Below are 13714 nucleotides of genomic sequence, written 5' to 3'. Positions count from 1 at the left end.
TGAATTACACAGAGTCAACACTAGCGAACTCGTAAAAAAATGAATTAGAAAAATTTTATTAGGGAAATGATAAAAAAATGTATGTAATGTTTGATTTTTGTCACTACATGATCGATAATTACTAGCTACACAAACTTATAATCTGAAAGATTTATTTTTATTTCAAAAATTGGACTAACCGGCATAAAATATAATTATTAAAAAGAACACAAATTGTACATTCATTGTCATAATAATGTTTAATGTAAAATAAATGTACCTATATTAAAGAACCTAAAAACAAAGCACTAATAAAAAATTAATTATTTGTATTTCTTTACTCAAAGTGCCTCGACAACTATGGCCTTAGGTACAAACTAATAAAAATTATTACGAAATAATATCAAAAAAGTTATTAATGTCCGACTGGTATATTATTTGACAAATAATGACATGATTTCGAAGTCAGTTAAATATGATATAATGGCCTAGGGCGTTATTTTGAAAAATAACGCTCTTGGGCGCTAAATTTAAATAACTATGGTTTGTTTTTTAACCAAGAGGAGTGATTCAAATTTACCGCGCTGTATTGCTTGTTTGTAATTGGTCCAGCTGCAGGCAAGTTTACTCCACCGTTATCAAATTTTGACACTAATGACATTTATCAAATTTTGACACTAGTGACATTTCATAGGTTAATTAAGTTATATCGGGGATTTTTGTGTTTTCTGTGTTATTCCTTTAATTTTTATAGTGTTAGTCTGCTTTTATATAAAAAGCAGTTGTTTTTGGAACTCTTTAGCGACGTATTCATTTAATATAATATTTATGGATTACCGTTGAGGGCCAACTAGATCAACCAAAAAAGAAGATGTATTTGGTTATTATTCTAGTGACTTTCTTGGGTGTGAATCATAGAGTTATATATTAGCATAGAGAGAGTGTCATTCAGAGCGAAGTGACGACACCATCTTTTTTATTTGGATTAGTGCTGTTTCACTCTTATGCATATTAAAGCTGCTACAGTTGTCCTCCTCTTCCGTGCCTATCTTCACACTGAATGTCATCATAGATTTTCGATACAATGTGTTAGAAAGAGATGCAGCAAACCAGTCCATGAGATCTTGTCGTCAGGAAGCGCGGAAGGAAGGCTCCCTCTATGTTAATATATACCTCTATGGTGTGAATCTGTCTTTTTAGTTTACTCCTCCTGGTTAAAAAATAAACTATAGTTAAATACTGTCAAGTTGACAAATAAAAACCTAAGTAAAACTATGGTTACCACAATTACGTGACGACTATTGCTGCTAAATGTACTTATTTAAAAATTAATTAATTCAAAACTCATTCAAATTTTTGCATATAAAAAAGAATTTAGTCGGACATTAAACGTTAAAGGCACCACGGGTATTATAGATAATAACGCTTTCGGCCAACGTATATACCTCGGGCCGAAGGCCTTCGGTCTATACACCATTGACCTCAAGCTTTATTATCCTTATAATACTCTTGGTACTTAATAACTATAATGAATTAAAACAAAAATTTCCATTGATATATCTTCTTAAATATTTTTAAAATGTCAATACTATGTAGGGGCAAGTCGCCTATGATGGCATAGTGAGTGTATTTTGGAACGCAGTTCACTTATTCTGAAAACTGATGTATGCTAGATAGTCGTTTTGTAATTTCATACAGTGTGTCAATTTTAAAACTTACAATGGACTATATCTCACGAACAAAAGCTAATATCCAAAAATGCTTGAAACCGTTTTTATGAAAGTACGGGGGAACTAAAATGACATGAAAGAGAACTCACCTCCATCAACCTCCTAGGCCCCACTCACCACAACTAAATAATTTTAAATTGCACACCCCTACTTGTGAAACATTATTTAAAACACTATAAAAAATTCTATCCAATGGTATAAATAATTATTATACAGGGTGTTAATATCAGCCGGCTTACTATGACTTTTATATTTGTAATGCTATCTCCAGGACTATTATTGTGAATGATAAATGTCCGTCGGTACATTTTTTTGTATAAAAACTTAATTTGCCAGTTTTGCAAAACAAGTTAAAAAACATCTGTTTTTTGGTTTCTGTCAGATACAAAAATTTTTGGTTTATTTGAGACCTTTAATTGTCATTAGTTTTCATCATTTGTACGATCCCCCAATATGACTGAATGAAGCATCTCAAATTGAGGTCCTTGGAAATTTTGCAATAGAGCCTACTGCATCAACACGTCAATTATCTGCAATGACAGGACTTTCACATGAGTCGGTTAGAAAGGTGTTGAAATGACATAAGTTTCACCCGTACAAAACACAAATTCTTCAAGAACTAGGCGATGATGATCCAGACCGACAAATTGAGTTCTGTGACCTCATAACTGAAAGAATTCCCGTTGAACCGAGATTGTTAAAAAATATTTGTTTCACTGATGAATGTACTTTTATGCTGAATGTAAATAAACAAAACTGTCGGTACTGGAGTGATGCGAACCCGCATCGATTCAAAGAAGGTCACACTCAATATCCTGAAAAACTGAATGTTTGGGCAGGAATATTAGGCGATGCTATAATTATTGGCCCCTTGTTCATACCAGGCAATTTAAGTGGCGACATTTATCTCGATATGCTGGAAAACACCATCGAACCTTTAATTGTGCATGAATTAGAGAACCAAAGCGACGACCAAGGCAACCTAGCTCTAGACTAGACGAAGATTTGCTGCACTTCCAACAAGATGGAGCACCTTCTCACTATGCAGCTCCAGTTAAGCACTGGTTAGGAAGCAATGGATTGGAAGAAGAGGTCCTATTGAGTGGCCACCGAGATCACCAGACTTACCGCGACCTGACTTTTTTCTATGGGTTTACCTCAAGTCAGTTGTTTATAAAACTCAACCTGCGTCACTTGAGGAATTGCGAGAAAGAATTATGCAAGCATGTCGCGCTATTACAAGAATAACATTTGCCAAAGTTCGTGCAGAATTTGTATTATTGTTTACAAAACAACGAAAGCCACTTTGAACATTTATTTAATTGACATTTTTAACAAATTTGTAGTTCAACAAAAACCTTATTAAATTTTTCATTTAAGCCAAAGTTTCACAATTATTGCTTCACCCTGTATAATTATTATTTACACCATTGGATAGAATTTTTTATAGTCTTTTCAATGATGTATCACAAGTAGGGGTTTGCAATTTAAACTTTTTTGGTTGCGGTGGGTGGTCCCTAGGGGGTTGATGAGGCTGAGTTCTCTTTCATGTCATTTTAGTTCTCCCTTACTGTCCTAGAAACGGTTTTAAGCATTTTTCGATATCAGCTTTTGTTCGTGAGATATAGCCCATTGTAAGTTTTAAAATTGACACACTGTATAAAGTTTATGGTGCTCTGATGCTTTTTGTGAGAGTAGGAAAATTATACATTTTTCGGCAAGTCCCGTAGTAATATTACAAAAAATTAAAATTTATAATCCAGTACAGTAAATAGAAGAAAAGATTAAATAACGCCTTGAATAGGTATATTTGTTAAACATATTATGTTTGTTGTGTGCGTTATTTTGAAGTTATCTTTCGATTTAAGATTTTTTCTCTTCATTTAATAAAATGCCGATTTTTGCCTATAATGGCACACTCCAGGGTATCCAATTATGGCATAGTTATGCCATCATAGAAAGTCCAGAAGAAAACCGTTTATAAGCATCCATTATTCACTCCAAAAATACTAATGATGAAATATCTTCGAAATCTGAAATTAAAATACAAAAAGCTATTGTGCGTGGACCTTCATTTGTACAAAAAATAAGGACCAGTATTGTAAAATTGTAAACCTTTTGTAAACCAGAAAAAGAAAAAAAAAAGCGAAAACGTGGGAAGAACGGTATGCTCAATTCTACTCCAGACCTGATTTGAGCTCAGACAGAAGTAAGAAGAAACAGGTCACAAAGAAAGTTTTCGTGGAAAAAATAGCAGAAAAATTCTGGAATGATCTTAAAGACGACAACCCTGATGTCGATTGTTTGTATTATAATGAACTGTACTCCCTATCTAAATCAAAAGAAATAGGGATTTGGTGTCAGAGATGCCATTTATGGTGCCATGCATAGATAATGTGCGGTGTGGAAAAAAAGTAGAACAGTTTATAACGTGTGATCCAAAATTATTGTCACCATAGGTGGCTCTGAACGACAGAGATAGCTATACAGTTCATGTCTGTTCTTAATTCAGATATACTTTCCAGTTTACGTCAACTTTGCAGTGTACGTCAACTTAACAAGAAAAGTTAGGTTATGTAGAGATGTTGGTGGTAGACATATACAACATCCTGTTTGATTTATTATTGTTCCTTATAATTTTGTCAATTCTTTTTATTTTTAGTTCTGTGTTAAAGGTTTTGACTGATTTTTTATGTTTTATAATGTTAATCAAAATTAACTGATAAACCAATGATATAAATTCAGATTAAAACAAGACATACGTAATTTTTTGCACGGCTAGCTTTGATCCCAATAATTGTGGATCGCTCGTTATTATGGGAATTGTGTTTATAAATAATATTATTTGCTTAATAACCTTTTAGTTAAGTTAGTAGAACATTACGAATTTATTTTTTAATTTTTGTTATTATTTTTCGTAATAAAGCATAAAAAATTAAGTTATTTTTTTTTTAATAAATGGTGTGCCATCATAGGAAATGTGTGTCACCTATTATGGCATACTTGCTAATTCAAAAAAAAAATTAAAAGCTTGCGAAAAACGTTCAAAATCAATATTATATTGTACAAACCTTAAAATGTAGCTTAAGAGGAAACAGTAGCGATCAACAGGTAGCGAAAACGCGTTCCAAGATTGCGGCTGTAATTTTGAATATTTTTTCGAGATGTTTGGCACACGTATTCGTAATAATATAATAAAGAATGGCGGTACAGAGCCCAATTTGAAAAATATATTAATATGTGGAAATTACTCTGTAATTAAATACAATATTAAAAAAACGAGCCTGTGCCGCCATTAAGAAGAACAAAAAAATACACTTTCTTCAAATAAACCTTTTTATCCAATGCCTAGATTTTGTGTCATTTTGGAACTACTAAAATTTTTTATTTCATTAGTAGTTCCAAAATAACACAAAATCTAGGCATCGGATAAATAAGTTTATTTGAAGAAAGTGTATTTTTTTGTTCTTCTTAATGGCGGTACAGGCTCGTTTTTTAATATTGTATTTAATTACAGAGTAATTTACCTCTGTACCGCCATTCTTTATTATATTACGAATACGTGTGCCAAATACCTAGAAAAAATATTCAAAATTACAGCCGCAATCTTGGAACGCGTTTTGGCTACCTGTTAATCGCTACCTACTGTACCACCTTAAGTTCGAATCACTTGGCACCCCAAAAATAATTAGAAAGTTTTAAATTAAAAAATTGAGTTAAAATTAGGTATTCCATCACAGGCGACTTTCCCCTAATTGTAAAGTTGACATACTAACTTAAAAATATATTTGACAAACACCGTGAATTACAAAGTCATCACTAGCGAACTCTAAAAAAAATTAATTAGAAAAATTAAATTACAGAAATGATGACAAAATTTTTATAAAATATTTGATGTTTGTCACTAATTGATAATTTATTACTACCTACACTTTGTAGTATAAAAGCTTTAATTAAAAAGAGCATTAATTTTCATGATAATATTTAATAGTAGGGGAGCCTAAGCGGGGATTTTTGCAGTTACTCGAGCGCGTCAGATTATTACATAGGGAGAAACCTTGAACCCTGAAAATATACCTGTACCATATATTGGCTCTTAATGCAGGGAAGTTCGTTAAGGGGGGCCAAAAAAATATATCCTTAGAAAAACTCAAAATCGTCAGATTAAGATAAGGTAAGTTAAGTACATGCAAAACAGTGTATATTTCAAAAATCTGACGATTTGAGCGGGGCGTAAGGAAATGGGCGAGTCTGAAAGTTTTACAAGAAAAAAGCGAATATTTCGCAAAATGAATGACAGATCGAAAAACTAAAAAATACGTGCTCAATATTTTTCAAAAATCTATCGAATGATACCAAACACGACTTCCCATGAAGAAGGGGGGGGGGTAAATTTAATATTTTAAATACGAATCCCGCGATATTTCGAGAAATGAACATAAGATCGAAAAACTGAAAAAATACACTTATTCAATATTTTTTAAAAATTTATCGAATGGCACCAAACAACCTCCACGGAGATGGGGTGGGGATAACTTTAAAATCTTAAGTCGGAGCCCCCAATTTTTATTACAGATTTGAATTCCCTACGTAAAAATAAGTAACTTTTGTTAGAGACATTTTTTGGAATTATGGACAGATGGCGCCATAATCTAAAAAAAGGATTGTTGGAAATGGAAAATTAAATTAAATATGGAAAGTCCCCACTTAAATGGAAAACTTTACTTAACATTTTTTTTTGGACCTACTCTTTACAACCCAGTAGGTCCCCATAACGCTCGAGTCACTGCACATTTAGCATAGATACTTCTTTGCTCCACTACCATAATGGAAGTACAATAAATATTAATAAGAACCTAAAACAAAAGCTAATAAAAAATGATTACGAAATATTATTTTAAATTGCAAATAAAAAAAAGTTATTCATGAATTTAATAGACAAATTATAATTTTGTTATTATCTTCTTGCAAACTTTTAAAATGTTAATAATATTTATGCACGACCGGGCGGTAAAGTCCATATTATGTATACATTTTGCGGGCGTAAAGTGCCACTTTAGCGCCCGTGGGCTCTCTTATCGCCCGCCGGACGGTAATGTTAGATGGCGTATATTTTCTTAGATTTAGCGGGTAGTAAACTTAATTTAACATATTCTGTTGCTTTAAAAATTTCCGGTGGTGTTCCAGAAAATGTTTCATCGTCACTAGTTTCCATTATAGAAGAACTTCTTAAAAAGTGTTATGATAAATTTTTTCCTAACAACAATTTTTTTCATAAACTTTCAATACGATAAATAATGGCGACCTACTATTCTTGACTTATTTACTTTGTTGCTAGGGTAACGCGAACATAGTTATTTATAGAGATTACTGTTCTATCATATTATTATTTCTTACGCATATTTCTTTCAATATGACATTTTTTATTAACTAACCAATACAAATGATTCGGTGAATTATTATACAGGATGAGTTGAGCTATAAAATTCATGCAACCTTTGAAACGGTATTTGTAATAAATTGCTCGCAAAAGGAGGAAAGAAAAAGAAGCATTAAAAAATAATCACTAAGACGATCGTGCAAGGAATTTTGTATCTTTATTAATAATTGATCATTAAAACAGTCGTGCATAAAAATTTGTATGTACTTCGGGCGTAAACAGCGTTTATGGACCTTACGTGTTAATAGACGTCGCGGTCCATAAACGCCTATTTTACACCCTTGATACATAAATAACAATTACGTGTAAGTTGTCATACTAACTTAAAATAAAAAAGGATTCAAGGCAGGTTTTGTTTATATTCGATTCAGAGTTGGACTACCATCTCCATATAGCAACTATTTCAGCATCCTTATGCATCATTAGTGAAGTTTATGCAGTCACAACTCTGAAGGGAATATAAACATTCTGCCTCTTTTAAGGCAAACCATCGCGATGCAATGAACCCACCTTTTGAGACGCAATCTAGCGACATCTCTCGTATTACGAGGAAAACAACGAAAAGCCCCAGATACAAAGTTTACTATACCTCGTCCAATTTACTTACCGTTGCACGTCATCCGCCCCATAGCCTGTGACACGATAACAACACGAAATATCTAGGCGGTAGGTGTGTTCCCCTTTAGAATCATTTTGATTCTAAAAAAGAACACACCCACCGCCTAAATATTTCGTGTTGGTATCGTGTCACAGGCTATGGCGCGGATGACGTGCAACGGTAAGTAAATTGGACGAGGTATACTTTTTAAACAATTAGAATAATTGAAATAAAAATATAATAAACAATATTTTAAATCTAAGACTTTTCGTTAATAAACTGCTTTCTGGCTGCATCCCATATCTCCGGATTTTACAATATACAGGGTGTAACGAAAATACAGGTCATAAATTTAACCACATATTCTGGGACCAAAAATAGTTTGATTGAACCTAACTTACTTTAGTACAAATGTGCATATAAAAAAAGTTACAACCCTTTGAAGTTACAAAATGAAAATCGATTTTTTTCAATATAGCGAAAACTATTAAAGTTTTTTTATTGAAAATGGACATATAACATTCTTATGACAGTAGCATCTCAAGAAAAAATTATAGGGAAATTTGGACATCCTATAAAAATTTTATGGGGGTTTAGTTCCTTTAAACCCCCCAAACTTTTGTGTACGTTCCAATTAAATTATTATTGTAGTACCATTACTTAAACACAATATTTCTAAAACTTTTTTGGCTCTTAGTACTTTTTCGAAAAGTCAGTTTTTATCGAGATATTTTGAATATTTGTCAAATCCACCACATATTTGTATATGGTTAAGTACGATTATGGATACTTGGTAATAATATGAAAAATTATTGTATGATTTACATTTTTAGGTATATTTTGAACCGTATTAAAAAAGAAGCCATATCTCGATAAAAGGTGCCTTCTCGAAAAAATACAAAGAGGCAAAAAAGTTTTAAAAACATTTTGTTTAACTAATGGTATCGCAGTAATAGTTTAATTGGAGCGTACACAAACATTTGGAGGGTTTAAAGGAACAAAACACCCATAAAATTTTTATGTAAACATATTAAAAAAGAAGCTGCAACTCGATAAAAACTGCCTTATCGAAAAAATATGAAGAGCCAAAAAAGTTTTAAAAATATTGAATTTAACTAATAGTATCACAATAATAATTTAATTGAAACGTACAGAAAAGTTTGGGGGGGTTTAAGGGAACAAAACCCCCATAAAATTTTTATGGGGAGCACAAATTGAACTATAATTTTTCTTTAAGATGCTGCTGTTATAAGAATGCCACATATCTATTTTCGATAAAAAATCTCTAATAGTTTTCGATATATTCGAAAAAATCGATTTTTATTTTGTAACTTCAAAGGGCTATAACTTTTTTTCTGTGCATATTTGTACTAAGGTAAGTTAGGTTCATTGGAACTATTCTGGGTCCCAAAATATGTGATTTAATTTATGACCTGTATTTTTGTTACACCCTGTATAATCACGTAGAGACGACGAAGATAGGAGAAAGCAAATAGAGGACACTTAAAATAGTTATTTATGAAACAGTTCGTGAAGTATGCTTTTTGCGAACGCACGCGAATTTTAGAGCACGAGCGACAACGTAGTGAGTGCTATAAATCGCGTAAGTTTGCAAAAAGTACTTCACGCACAGTTTCATACAATATTTTATCTACGATAAACAAATAAAAAAGCTGTAACTCTTCGTCACTGGAATTCATTTCTATTCTGCAATTTTTAGAACTTTGACATTTAAAAATTCTAACTACTTTCAAACCACAAAACTGTCAAAACTTTTGTTGTAATTCATTGCTCATATTGTCATCACCATGGCAACGCGAACGTTAAGGATTGTCACCATGAAAACGCGAAAGTTAAAAACAGTGCGAAAAATTAAGTCCCATTTAAAATACATTGTTACTTCACGTACACTTTAAATCCTTCACGCACTGCTATCTATAATGACCGGTTTCACAAACTACAAACTTATACATAATATGACAGAGTAGATAAAATATATTTTACAAGCACCATGAATTGCAAAGTCAACACTGGCGAAGTCGTAAAAAAATTAATTAGAAAAATATTAATTAAAGAAATAATGACAATTTTTTTATAAAATGTTTGATGTTTGTCACTAATTGATAATTACTACACTAACTTGTTGTCTAAAAGACTTATTTTTATTTAAAAATAATTGAACTAATCAGCATAAAACATAAAAACAGAAAGTAGATAATAATTATACAGCTATTCAAAACAACAATAATTTTCATGATTATTTCATTCATAGGAGATTCTGACCAATAGAAAGCTACATAAATCTAAATTAAACTGATAATTTTTGATAATTTCCCGTCTTCAAGTATATTACGTCAGATGCATTTCGTTGCTACGAAAAAATACATTTAGTGACATTAATGGCAATTAATGTTAAAATTATAAAAGTGATGACTTTCAACCGTCAAATATTTATAACAAATGTGTGTTTAATTGTACTAATTTGTACTTACATAAATAAATTACAATCAAATTTTGGTTTTGAACAGTTTTATTCATGAAATAATCGCAACAAATTCCACTCGATCTCTAAAATTAATATAGAATTTTAGAGCTCTTGTGCAATTACTACTGATAATAAAATTTAATGTGAGTGCAATAAATATTTAATAAAACCCTAAAACAAAAGCTACTAAAAAATGATTACGAAATATTATTTTAAGTTGCAAATAAATAAAGTTATTAATGACTTTAATAGGCAAATTATAATTGGCATATTATTATCTTCTTGGATACTTTTAAAATGTCAATAATATTTTCGTGTAAAGTTGTCATACTAACTTGAAAAATATACTTTATTATAAAAAATATTTTAAATATTAAATAATATATATTTAAATATACATATATAAAATATTTTATTATATAAAAAACACCGTGAATTACAGTGTCAACACTAGACAACTCGTAAAAAAAATTAATTAAAAAAATTTAATTAGAGAAAAATGATAAAAAAAATTTATATGTTTAGTCCATGTGGTGAGACCGCTCCCGTCTGAAAAACATTTCTAATTCGGTTTCTCTGCGGATTCATATTCAAAAATGTCCCCTTTAAACAAATCTGAAGGGTTCCGGACGGAATTTTTGGGCAGAAATTGTTTAAATAATTTTTTTAAACAAATACATAAAATCACCTTTTATTGCTCCAAAAGTTATATGCTTAGGTTTTTTGGGTCATTATAAACAAGAAATGTATCTTGTGATTTTTCTCAAAAATTGACAGTTTTCGAGTTATAGGCGATTTAAAATCTAAAAAATGCGAAAATACGCATTTTCGAGGCTTAAGAACTCATATTTAAATAAGTATTTAAGGGTGCCAATAACTTGGATTAAAGTTTAAACATTTCTTTTCAACATTCCGAACAGTGATCGGGTCTAACTTCAATTTAGACCGTAGTTTCTTAATTGTTAATTATGCGTGTCCATCCGTTTTTTTTTGCCGGTGCAGCGCGAACTATTTTCAAAATTCTCCTATTTTCCTCAAAAAAATATTTTTTCTAGATTCTTTGGAATATTCTAAATAAAATAAGTTTATTGACATTTTTCTCAAAAGTTAATAGTTTTAAAGTTATAAGCGATTTAAAATCCGAAAAATTACAAAAAAAACACATTTTCGCATTTTAAATCGCTTATAACTTTGAAACTAGTAACTTTTGAGAAAACTGTTAAGAAACTTATTTTATTTAGAATGTCCCAAAGAATCTAGAAAAAATATTTTTCGCAGGAAAATAGGAGATTTTTGAAATAGAGCGCGCCGCACCGGCCAAAAAATCGGATGGACATGCATAATTAACAATTAAAAAACTAAAGTCTAAATTGAAGTTAGACCCGATTACTCTTCGGAATCTCGAAAATTAATGTTTAAACTTTAATTCAAGTTATGGGCATCTTTAAAAATACTAACTTAAATATGAGTTTTTAAGATGTTAAATCGCCTATAACTCGAAAACTGTCAATTTTTGAGAAAAATCACAAGATACCTTTCTTGTTTAAAATGACCTATAAAACCTAAAAATATATTCTTTGAAGCAATAAATTGTTTAAACAATTTCTGCCCAAAAATTCCGTCCGGCACCCTTCAGATTTGTTTAAAGGGGACATTTTTGAATATTAATCCACAGAGAAACCGAATTAGAAATGTTTTTCAGACGGGAGCGGTCTCACCACATGGACTAGTTTGATTTTTGTCACTAGATAATTGATAATTAGTACGTACACAAACTTATAAACTAGAAAATTTATTTTTATTTTAAAAATTGGACTAATCAACATAAAATATAATTGTTCAAAAGAGTATAAATTGTGCACTAATTTTCATAATAATGTCTAATGTACAATAAATGTATAATAAAGAAGCTAAAAACAAAACACTAATAAAAAATTAATTATTTTTATTTGTTTACCTAAAGTACCTCAACAACTATGGCCTTTTGTACAAACTAATAAAAAATGATTACGAAATATTATCAAAAAAAGTTTAAAACAAAAATTTTAATTGACATATCTTTTTAAATAATATTTTTACAATGTCAATAGTATGTACTTGTAAAGTTGTCATACTAGCTTGAAAAATATATTTGACAAACACCGTAAATTACAGAGTCATCACTAGCGAACTCGTAAAAAAATTAATTAGAAAAATTAAATTGGAAGAATGATAAAAAATGTTTATAATGTTTGATTTTTGTCACTAATTGATAATTACTACAGTCGGAAAAATGAAACAATACCCATGAACGATCACATCAATCAGATATTTTGTATTTACTATCTTTTTCTATAACAAATGTTTGTTATTAAAAAAGACAGCAAATACAAAATAAGTTATTGATGTGATTGTTCATGGGTATTCTTTCATTTTTTCGACAGTATGTAAACAAAGTTATAGTCTAAAAGATTTATTTTTATTTAATAAATTGGACTAAACTGCATAAAATGTAATTATTCAAAAGATCATAAACTTTGCATTAATTTTTATAATAATGTTTAATGTATGTACAATAAATGTTTAATATAGAAGCTAATAACAAAACAATAATAAAAAACTAATTATTTTTGTTTATTTACCTCAAGTACCTAGACAACTATGGCCTTTGGCACAAACTAATAAGAAATTATTAGGAAATATCGAAAAAAAGTTATTAGTGCATTTAAAACAAAAATTTCAATAGACATTTATCTTCATAAATATTTTTAAAGTGTCAATACTATGTACCTACTGGTAAAGTTGTCATACTAACTTAAAAAATATATTCACAAACACCGAGAATTACAGAGTCAACACTAGCGAACTCATAAAAAATTAATTAGAAATTTACTCACCTGGCCGAGAGATTCGTGGTTGTAACTCACAGCACAGCGCAACTTCGAATGAGGGTTTGGACAAACACTTAAAATACTTTTTCCCGAGCGTTTTCCCCCACTTTTAGTTCTTTTAACACCCCCGAAGTTTTATATTTATGCAGTTCCGTTTTCCTGGAACTTACGTAGGAAAGATTATGTTTTCGTTTATGGTTTATGAGATGTAACTGTGCGGAATAATTAAAAAAAAATGAGATGACTACTGACGCCCTTGATTTACTAATTTTGCAGATTTGCAAGTGCGTCTGCAAACATTAAAATGTAAATTTTAGTAAAGTGGATAAAGACCATTAATCTTGGAAATAAGATAAAATAAATATGTATAGTCCAGGGCATGTGAAAAAACGACTAGACTTGGATGTGAGGGGTGGTATTCTGCTTTCTGAAGAAAAAATTGTGTGACAACTTCAATAATAATAATTGACTTTCCTTTCCTCTAAAATAGGTCGGCCACAATAATAAAAAATTAAAATATTTAAAAATTATTAAAGAAATTGGAAACAATTCATTTTAGAGCAAAGTTGTAATAAAATAATATAACGATAATTAAATTTTTGATTAGAGACC

At 30.4% G+C, this 13714-nt stretch overlaps 1 protein-coding gene across 1 annotated transcript in view; it reads right to left on the bottom strand.

The window, feature by feature from the left end:
- LOC126883500 (thyrostimulin alpha-2 subunit) overlaps positions 1-13259 on the bottom strand; it is a 154838-nt gene extending 141579 nt beyond the window's left edge. The window contains exon 1 of the mRNA XM_050649105.1: positions 13109-13259. The gene's annotated coding sequence lies outside the window, so the exon portion shown is untranslated. The remainder of the gene's footprint in view (positions 1-13108) is intronic.
- Positions 13260-13714: the final 455 nt, after the last annotated feature.

This window comes from Diabrotica virgifera, chromosome 4 (genome assembly GCF_917563875.1).
Source record: "Diabrotica virgifera virgifera chromosome 4, PGI_DIABVI_V3a".
Classification (NCBI taxonomy): Eukaryota; Metazoa; Arthropoda; class Insecta; order Coleoptera; family Chrysomelidae; genus Diabrotica; species Diabrotica virgifera.
The sequence above is the reverse complement of the archived record's forward strand: the minus strand, read 5'-3'. Positions and strand labels throughout refer to the sequence as shown.